We start from the raw sequence: 10,426 nt of genomic DNA on the forward strand, positions 1-10,426 counted from the left end.
TGTAGTGGAACTACCGATTTCACACAATATCACGTAAGTTCTTGAATTTCAACAAAAGTATCTCCAAAAAGTGATAATTAGAGGTTAGAAATTCACCAATCATATTGAGCATAGACAAAAGATCAATGACATTGACACTTGTCACAGTAACAGCTAACTAGTGTTGCCAGAGCAAGTAAATAAAAACTACCACTAATTACGTTCCATAACACGCAGATTTAGTTTACAAGAATGGAGGATCAGTTTCAACTATTGTTTGATAAAATGAAGAATGAAATCTTGAACCAAACAATAGAATTGAAAGATTCGATAACAAATAATATAATGGAGAGATTAGACGAAAAACTTCAACCTATTATAACAGAAAATAGAAACTTAAAAATAAAAGTAGAAAATCTCGAAAAGGAAGTAGAAAGTTTAAAAAGAGGAAAGAAGCAAAACAATTTGATAATGTTTGGAGTAAATGAAGGCGAAAGGTCTACACAAGAATTAATACAAAATACAATACATATTTTCAAAACTGACCTTGACATACAATTACAAGAACATGAGATAAACAAAATATATCGTCTAGGAAAGGGAAAGTCTTCTGGAAAACCAAGACCAATTCTGATTTCCTTTACGAGCGAATGGAAGAAGAATGAAGTTATGGGAAAGAAGAAAAACTTCAAAAATGTATATGTTACAGAAGACTACACAAAGGAAGTAATAGAGAAAAGGAAAACGTTGCAGGCGCAGCTAAAAGAGGAGAGAGAAAAGGGAAATATCGCGTACCTGAAATTTGACAAACTAGTAGTAAAAGAAAAAAATACTAACATAAATAAGGAAAAGCGCAAAAGAGAAACATCATCATCCCCACAAAACAATGCTCAACCAAGGAAACAACAAACTCTAATGCCGCCGATTAACAATAGACCAAATGCTTTCGACGTAATGAGGATTAGAGCTAATTCTCTTTCGTCTTTTCCCGCTAAGACAACAACTAACAAAGAATAACAATTAACTGTCGGTAAACGGAAAAATAAACAGCTCAACATGAACCAACATAAAATAACAAAACAAAATACTTCCCCAAGCCGACTGGTCATCGTGGGGAAAAATGACCACGACCCTCTAAAGGAAAAAAATAACACTAACATGAAAAATAACACTAACATGAAAAACAAAGTAAGTGACATCCACATAGCAACTATTAACTGTCGATCTCTTAGAACACCTGAAAAACTCCAAGAACTAGAGCTGGCAATAGAAGAGTTAAAGTGGGATATTATAGGTATTAGCGAAATGCGCAGATTTGGAGAAGGTATAGAAAACCATGGCAAATACGTACTACATTATAAAGGGGAGACGCCCGGGCTGTATGGAGTTGGATTCATGGTGAAAGCAAATCTAGTCAACAACATAGAAGAACTTAGTGGATTCTCGGAACGTATTGCAATCCTTAATATAAAACTGCCCGTGAACGGAGATAAAGAAGAGAGATGGTCTATTATACAGGCATATTCACCAACTGAATCTGATAAAAAAGAGGACGTAAAAACAATTGAGGAATTCTATGAAAATCTCCAAAACGCTATTGATAACGCACACAAAAACGTCATCGTGATGGGAGACTTTAATGGACAAATTGGGATTCAAAATAGTGGGGAAGAAAATACCATAGGCAACTATGGGTATGGAAATAGAAGCAAAAACGGAACAAGACTAGTAAACTTTGCACTGGAAAACAGATTAAGTATTCTAAACAGTTTTTATAAAAGGAAACCATCAAAAAAATGGACATGGATCTCACCCAATGGACAATATAGGAATGAAATCGATTTTATTATGTCTAATAATAGAAAAGCCTTCAAGAACATTTCGATCATAAACAATTTAAACTTCCACACAGACCATAGGATGGTTCGAGTTGCGATGTCAGGAATGTTCAAGAAAACAAGACGATTTCAAAATAAACAATTAGCGGTACAATACTCAGGTGACCCTAAACTATTACTTAATAATCTTCAAACATCTCTAGATGCCGCGGAATTAGAGAAGAAAGAATATCCATCGATACAAGAAAAATACAACCTATTACTAAATCAACTAAAAACAGTAACCAGAAAAACAAACAAAAGTATCAAGAAAGAAGTCTCACTTACAATCAAACAATTATTACAAGAACGAAAAGAACTTTTACGACAAAAGGAAATTAAAGGAAACCGCCAAAGAGTAACAGAAGTAAGCAAAAAGATCAGTGAACAACTTAGGAAAGAAAGAAAAACTAAAAGATCTAATACAATGAAAAGTTACATAGAAAAGACAGGAGGAATAAAAAAGGCATTGAAGGAGTTAAACTACAAAAAGGACTGGATACCAAGTATGAGAAAGAAAGATGGCAATAATACAGGTAAAAGACTCGAAATATTAAAAATCGCTACAGAATTCTACCGAAACTTATACCAAAGTCAAAAAGAGAAAGACACTATAAAAGAAAACGACGAAATAACTAATGAAGAATATATACCGGAAATAATGAAGGAAGAAACCATAAAAGCAATAAATACACAAAAACTCGATAAAGCCCCTGGATCTGATCTTGTTACAAACGAACTTCTAAAAGCAACGTTACCAGTAATCGCTCCAAGACTTACAGATATATTTAATGAAATTATCAAAACGGAAAACATTCCAGAGGATTGGACAAAATCTACAATTATACTACTACATAAAAAAGGTGACAAAGGAGATATAGCAAATTACAGACCAATCAGTTTAATGTCCAATATTTACAAAGTGTTTTCAAAAATAATATTATCTAGAATCACAAACACACTTGAAGAAAATCAACCCAAAGAACAAGCTGGATTCCGTAGACATTTTTCAACAATAGACCACATACACGCCCTTAGACAAATACTCCAGAAATTTAAAGAATATAACAAAATTTACTACATAGGGTTCGTGGATTTCAACAAAGCATTCGACACACTTGAACATAGATTTATCTGGGACGCACTAAAAGATCAAGGCGTACATGCAAAATACATACGGATACTGAAAAACGTATACACAAAAAGCACCGCACAAGTAAAACTAGAATCTATAGGCGAAGAATTTCCGGTTGAGAGAGGTGTACGCCAGGGAGACCCAATTTCACCAAAAATATTTGCAGCAGTTCTGGAGATGATATTCAGAAATCTGGATTGGACGAATAAAGGACTAAATATAAATGGCGAAAATCTGAGTCACCTACGCTTTGCAGACGACCTAATCTTATTTTCGGAAAACCCGAAAACCCTAAAGGAAATGTTGCAACAGTTAGCGGAAGAAAGTAAGAAGGCAGGCCTGTCAATGAACTTATCGAAAACAAAAGTAATGTCTAACTCCTCACAAACAGAGTCCATAACAGTAAATGATGAAGAAATAGAGTATGTAAAGGAGTATGTGTATTTGGGACAGTTAATATCTACTGAGGAATGTATGCAAAAAGAAATAGAAAGAAGAATAACTAATACTTGGAAGAGATATTGGTCACTCAGTGAAGTCATGAAGAACCAGGATATGTCTATGAGGAACAAGAGGAGAATATACAATATGTGTATCTTACCATGCTTACTATATGGGTGCCAAACATGGGCATTGACAGAAGAACAAGCAAGGAAAATAAAAGTTTGTCAGAATGGAATGGAGAGAAGCACAATAGGAATTAAAAGAAAAGACCGAGTTAAACTAAAATGTATCAAAAACAAAACAAAATTTAAGAATGCATACACAACATACAAGTGCTTAAAGTGGAGGTGGGCTGGACATATGATAAGAGAGAAGAAGGAGAAATGGACGAGAATAATAACAGAATGGCAACCACGAGATAGTAAAAGAAACAGAGGCAGACAGACTAGAAGATGGGAGGACGACATCAAAAAAGTGGCGGGCCCAATATGGACGCGCATAGCGAAAAATAGAACAGAGTGGAAATCTTTAGAGGAGGCCTATGTCGAAAGACAAGCTGAAATGTAGAAACGACCGTTTACCGATACCGGATTTATGAAAAGAAAAGAAACTGTTAAAAGTTATAAACGTATTTGTAAGAAAAATTACTGTAAAAATAAGTTCAGCAATAAAGGCTATTTTATTTATTTTATTTATTTAGAATGTGACACCATTCAATATCCTGTCATTATTTACTAAAATAACATGTTTAACTTATATAATAATTTCATAAAATCACAAATATTTCCCGTTTAAAAATCAATCGTAAATATTGAATTATAATAATTATGAAATTTATTGGTTTTAATTGTAATAATTAAAGTAAACTGGTTGTTAACTTATGTCTTCAGTATGGGCATAGATAAGACATCAACGCGTGAGTTGTTGGGAAGTTTTCAATTTGACTAAAAGTAAAAAAAAATTGAACCTAAGCTTGTTACTCGATCTATACGATATTTGTTTGTATTATTTTGTTATTTTGTAAAACAAAATGAAAATCTAATATATAAAATTCTCGTGTCGCGGTGTTTGTGGTTAAACTCCTCCAAAACGGCTCTACCGATTCTCATGAAATTTTGTGTGCATATTGGGTATGTCTGAGAACCGGACAATATCTATTTTTCATCCCCCTAAATGTTTGGGGTAGTCCCTAATTTTTTTTTAAATTTTTAGATAAATTTTTATTGTTTTATTTTTTTATGATACAGCATTAAAATATACATACAACACCTAATTTTCATCCCTCTACGATCAACCCCTATTTTTATTATAAATGATATACATGGCAAAACGACGTTTGCCGGATCATCTAGTATATACATAAAAATTTATCATCACGACTTATTTACTTATTATAAACTTGTGCACTGTTGTGCAATTTCAATACACACAGTATTGAAATTATATTTTTATTGTTAATAAAGAAATAGGTGCAAAGTAGAATAATGGTGTTCCGGTTGATGTCAAATGATATGAAAGACCAGGTTACATTGCGGAATGCCACGCTCAATGGGCATAGACAGGTTGTGATGAAAGCCTCTCATTGATTAACTTGTAACTATAGCATTGTGTAACCTTAAAGGAAAATGTATTAGATTAAGTTTTCATGTGAAGCGATACGTATTTTTCCAGGCCATCTTCTTTACGCAGCTGTGCATACTTTATATAGTTAGTACCTTAGTATAGTAGTAGTATATGTAGTAATACCTACCTCGGACCTTCGATTTAAATTAATTGTGCTTTTCCAACTACGATGATATAGTATGTCAAGATAAATAGGACTAGGAGGCAGGAGCAGTGTTGGCCTAGTGGTTTCAGCGTGCGACTCTCATCCCTGAGGTAGTAGGTTCGATCCCCGGCTGTGCACCAATGGCTTTCTTTTTATATCGTGAGGAAACCGGCTTGCCTTAGACCCAAAAGTCGAACGCGTGCGTCAGGCACAGAAGGCTGATCAACTTGCCTATTAGATTAACAAATGATCATGAAACACATACAGAAATCTGAGGCCTAGACCTAATAAAGTTGAAGCGCCATTGATTTATTTTATATACAATAGCTTGTTATATACGATAAGAATAATATGACTTGAGAAAATAATGATTTGAGAAAGGGCTTTAATAAAAAATCCATATGTTAAGAATATTTCGAAGATATATACTTTGTATAGATAAGAAAGCTATTAGAGATTACTAAGAGGTACAATGTTAAAAAAAAGAAATCTTCATGCGATCACTCATGTGAACAAATATAAAAAGCAAAAATAATAAACGTTTTGTTGTGAAACTAAGTAATTAATTCCCTTCTAACTCAACAAAATTCTCTTCAATCATAATTTGTCGTCCTGTCATAGAACACGTTTAACTAAAAATCATATAAAATTTCTTATGATTAATAACTTTATCGCAAGTTAATCATTGACCTGTCCAGAAACCACTTCCGTTTTTGGTTTCTTTCACAAGTATTTACTCCACATGACATGTAATCATAATAATAACAGCTCACAAGGTTTACATATTTTTCAAAATTATATCAATTTTAAATAGTATCGGGGTTCTTGTTCTTGGAACTTTCTGAGCTAATTCTATAAAAAACCTGATAACAAAGTATTTTGTGAAACGCTATTTTAATTACATTTGGATATTTTTAGGAATGTCTTTCATTATTTTTGTGTGCTAAAGTTATCACTGTATGAGGTTAAATATAAAAAAATCGAAATTTAGCGCTATAAATGGCTACCGTATTGTAAAAACGATCAAATATATTTCGTACGGGAGTTATAGTTAGCGAGCAGTCTCGACGGAATCTTCCTTTGAGAGTTCATCATACAGATGCAAGATTTTTTTTTTAAATAGGAAACATCGATTTTAGCTGACTAAAAATTTCCTATAAATTATTACAATTATTTATTTAAATAATTACAATTATTTATTTAAATAATTACAATTATTTATTTAAATAATTACAATTATTTATTTAAATAATTACAATTATTTATTTAAATAATTACAATTTTTTATTTAAATAATTACAACGATTACAATTACTTATTTAAATAATAACAATTATTCATTAATATAATTGATATTTCTCACACAACATTTTTTATGTATAGATCGGTAGGTACACATTTCAGTTATTTTTTGAATCACACAAGACATAGGTTACTGTTTTAATGGTGTGGGAGTAACCCTTAATTCGTAACAATAAATCAGTAAATTTATATATAACTGAACTACTTGTCTATCTCTTTTCATCACAACGTAAACTCAATTAGACATCAAGAGACGAAAGAGGTACTAGAGGTAAAGAGGGCAATTATATTTGTTTAGTTTTGAATAAACTTCCTCTAATCGGGGTCTATACTCAAGTGGCACGCGTTAAAATTAAGCCACAAAATATATATTAACCTCCAATGATAACTTTCAAAATTAATTTTGATAAAACCGGTCCCAGCAAATTATCTTAAAGTAGATTGAAAAATACATAATGTGTACCTATTTTATGAATACCTTTTTCGATACATATTTGGTTAATTACGTTAATTGTGTCAAAACGACAATACGAACACATTTATAATATTAAATAATTAGCGTTAGATAATTATAAATTTAATAATCATTTAATTTACTTACTTTTAATTATAATTATTTTGGTTCAGAAAAAAATCTGTTTTAGCTATCATTTCGAGTCCGTTATCAATTTACAATAGTACAATTTCATATTGTAATTAAAAATCTATTAAATACATAAAAATATATATTATATGCAGTTCATTAAATTGTTGTATACATGTGTTTTATATTTAGTTATTAATTTCCATTCACATTTACTAGTCCTAATTTGAGCATAGGTGCATTTAGCCCGCGTCTATGAGTATTAATAATGGACAGTTCTATTTCGTTACCTGAAAATAAGTAGTGAGAAAAGAACAATGTTTCAGAATAGTTGTTGCTATCTACCAGTCTAATTACGCCCGTGCTATTGTTTAAAGGTGATATACATATGATGATGGACTGGTACAAGGTAAAGCGCAATTTTTTTATAGTGTCTAAATGTAATATTTACTTTATTAAATAAAAAATATAGCCAAAACGGATTATAGACAAACAATATGTACTATGACAATGTACTAATTATTTGCTTATTGAGGTGTGTATAAGATTGCGGTATAGAAATGACTAGCAATAAAAATATAAATTTGTTTTTAAATTGTTGCCATTAAGCATTCATTTATTTGCGATTCACCAGTTTCTAAACAATAACGTAAATTATAACAGTGTCAAAATTTTAGAAAGCAAGAATTAATGTTATATCTTATACAACACTTGAAGATGTATTTACCAACTTGTTCGGAAATCTGGTGAAAGTGTGTCTATAAATAAATCTATAATTAATACGAATTACTTTAAAAGCCATAAGCAGGCTTATTTAAACGTTTCATAAAGAAAATAAATGTAATCTACAAATTTTCATTTATTATTAGATAAAAAACAATAACAGTTGTTAAAGTTATTTTACTAAAGCAGATCTATTTTAGGTTGAAGAATATTATTTTGATTAAAGCACTAAGTCCTTGTTAAGAAGCGTCGCATCCAATATTAAGGAAGGCATGATGATTACTAACCTTCGAAAGGAGATGGAACTATATAAAGAATAAAGCAAATCTGGTGTCTGTGATAATGACAGATAAGTAACTTAGTAAAATTTACTATAGATACTTTGGAGACGTAGTTAGACATGATAAAAGGGAATTATTATATATTTGACACGGCTGGTAATCTATATACCTACTCGTAAATTAAAATACATATCCAAATATTTGCTAAGCTCAAAACTCGACGACCGATGATTTATTCCTTGAAGTCAAAGGAAGATTTTTATGGGGATAATTGCAAAAATATAAGTAAGCCAATAGTTTCTATACATAGGGGTGGCTTAGTAAATGTTGGTATGTAAGTAATGGTAAGTTTCATATGTTGGTATGTAGCTACTAGGTCGGCGAAGTTAAGAAAGCATATTAAGGTAAAACGAAGTTTGCGGAGGCAGTTAATTGCCACAAAAATGTGCAGTAGACATGTGTAGAAAGATACAGCCGACGCGAAATCCAAGTAGACAATACGACAATACCCACCAAAACCACCTCAAATTCTAACGCATTTCAGTTACAGGGTTAATTATTCATTTTGCTAAGGTAGGAAAGCACCTATATTCCTTTAGGAACTCTCTCATACCTCGTCATATGGTATACGTTTACACGCAGGCATCAAAATATTACGTACATTCGATATCTTAGTCTCTCCTATAATCGCATAAAAAAATAATCATCGACATTAATTCCATGAAAAATACTCAGTGATAATTCTCTTATGAAGATATTATTTTTATCAATAATATGGGTTGTGAAGAAGTAATCAGTCTACTATTACGACTACTACTGTACCGTTCTACTAAAGTACGTATCTGTCTCTTTTCTTCACAATTTGCCAAAGCGACGCAAAAACGCTAAGTTACAATATTTTTATGAATAAGGCGCAGCTTCTGACTGAAGCTTTCATAATGAAGACGCATATAGCTATATTACTATATAGCAATCTCTAATCTATTTATATGTTAATGTAGATAGATAAATTTTCTATATATATATTATACCACTCAACGAATTTCACTTACAACAATTGGTTTAGAACATTATGTTATGTTAACATATGAAACACCTGTTTGACTATGCAATTCTGTAAAACTGATAAATTCAAATGGAAAATTTTATAAATGTTTTAATTCACTAGTAGATTCCAATTGGAAGATAGTTTAATAATAGACCATTATTAAATTGGTTCTAACATGTTAGAATTTTTTTAATAGTTTATTGTATTGAATTAAATTTTCTACAATAGCAGTTAGAGCTTGCGAGCGTGTATGAAAAACACAATCATACTTGCAAAAGCTCGACTTAGCTTTCTACAAGAACTTGATGACAATAATTTATCACATATCTAATGACGACTGCAACTGTATTCGTTATAAAGAGTTCCTATAAAATATCTTTAGTAAGAAAATACGATCCTTTATCGTTAAGTTATACATGTAGGTGAAATATAATGATTTGTAGTCGATGTTGAATTAAGGTTTTAGTTATATGTTTTTAATTAAAGTGTGTGTTTTAAAGTGTTCATATCATCCAGTTTTCCTGTAAAAATGTATTGTTAATGTTATGGGATTATAAATTTATTCACCTTAGAAGAAGTATTGTGAACTCAGCATGGGCACTTCACAGTTAATAGTAACCCACTAATCGTTCATAACACAACACAAAATATGTTTCTGTCCACTTTTCACTACACTTAGTTTAATATTTCACTAATTCGTTCTGTGTGTATGTTTATTACGTTTATATCCATTTGTTATTGTAACATCGCGAAAACATAGGGGTCGCGCGGGCGCGCGCGTGTGTGCGTCAACAACCTGGTCATAGGCTTGCGTACAGGCAACTGAAATCACCTTGCAAGGCCCTGTGTTCCTCTCTCGCTCTTATCATCGCTATTTCACTCTAGCGGGCATTGTGCCCCAACAGCCTTACTTGACAATAAATTACCTATAGAAATCTAATCAGTTTAATAGATGTGTGTTTTTTTTTTAATTCAACCTGTTTTTAATGGCATCTTACAATGATCGGTGGATGTATAGGAACATTAATAACTAAATACGATATAGTTTCTTCTTTCTAACATCGCGAATTTATTGGATTTTTTATAACTAATAAGATTTGATTTATGGGTGTGCGTTAGCAAATTGTTGAGCTAAAAAAGTATTGAAACATAATATTTCAAAATTTAGTATAATTGTGAAAATATGGGAGAGAATACCGCTAGAATTAGTTTTTATCATAAAACAATTATTTTGTTTTATTATAAAAGAAGTATTTTTATTATCTTTTGTTATTTTTGCCTATAAG

At 31.4% G+C, this 10,426-nt stretch overlaps 1 protein-coding gene across 1 annotated transcript in view; it reads right to left on the minus strand.

Annotated features, from left to right (window-relative positions):
- Window positions 1–9,967, minus strand: part of LOC125052005 (transcription factor Sox-5) — a 271,229-nt gene extending 261,262 nt beyond the window's left edge. Inside the window, exon 1 of the mRNA XM_047652646.1 lies at window positions 9,708–9,967. The gene's annotated coding sequence lies outside the window, so the exon portion shown is untranslated. The remainder of the gene's footprint in view (window positions 1–9,707) is intronic.
- Between the last annotated feature and the right edge of the window lie 459 nt (window positions 9,968–10,426).

This window comes from Pieris napi, chromosome 8 (assembly GCF_905475465.1).
Source record: "Pieris napi chromosome 8, ilPieNapi1.2, whole genome shotgun sequence".
Classification (NCBI taxonomy): Eukaryota; Metazoa; Arthropoda; class Insecta; order Lepidoptera; family Pieridae; genus Pieris; species Pieris napi.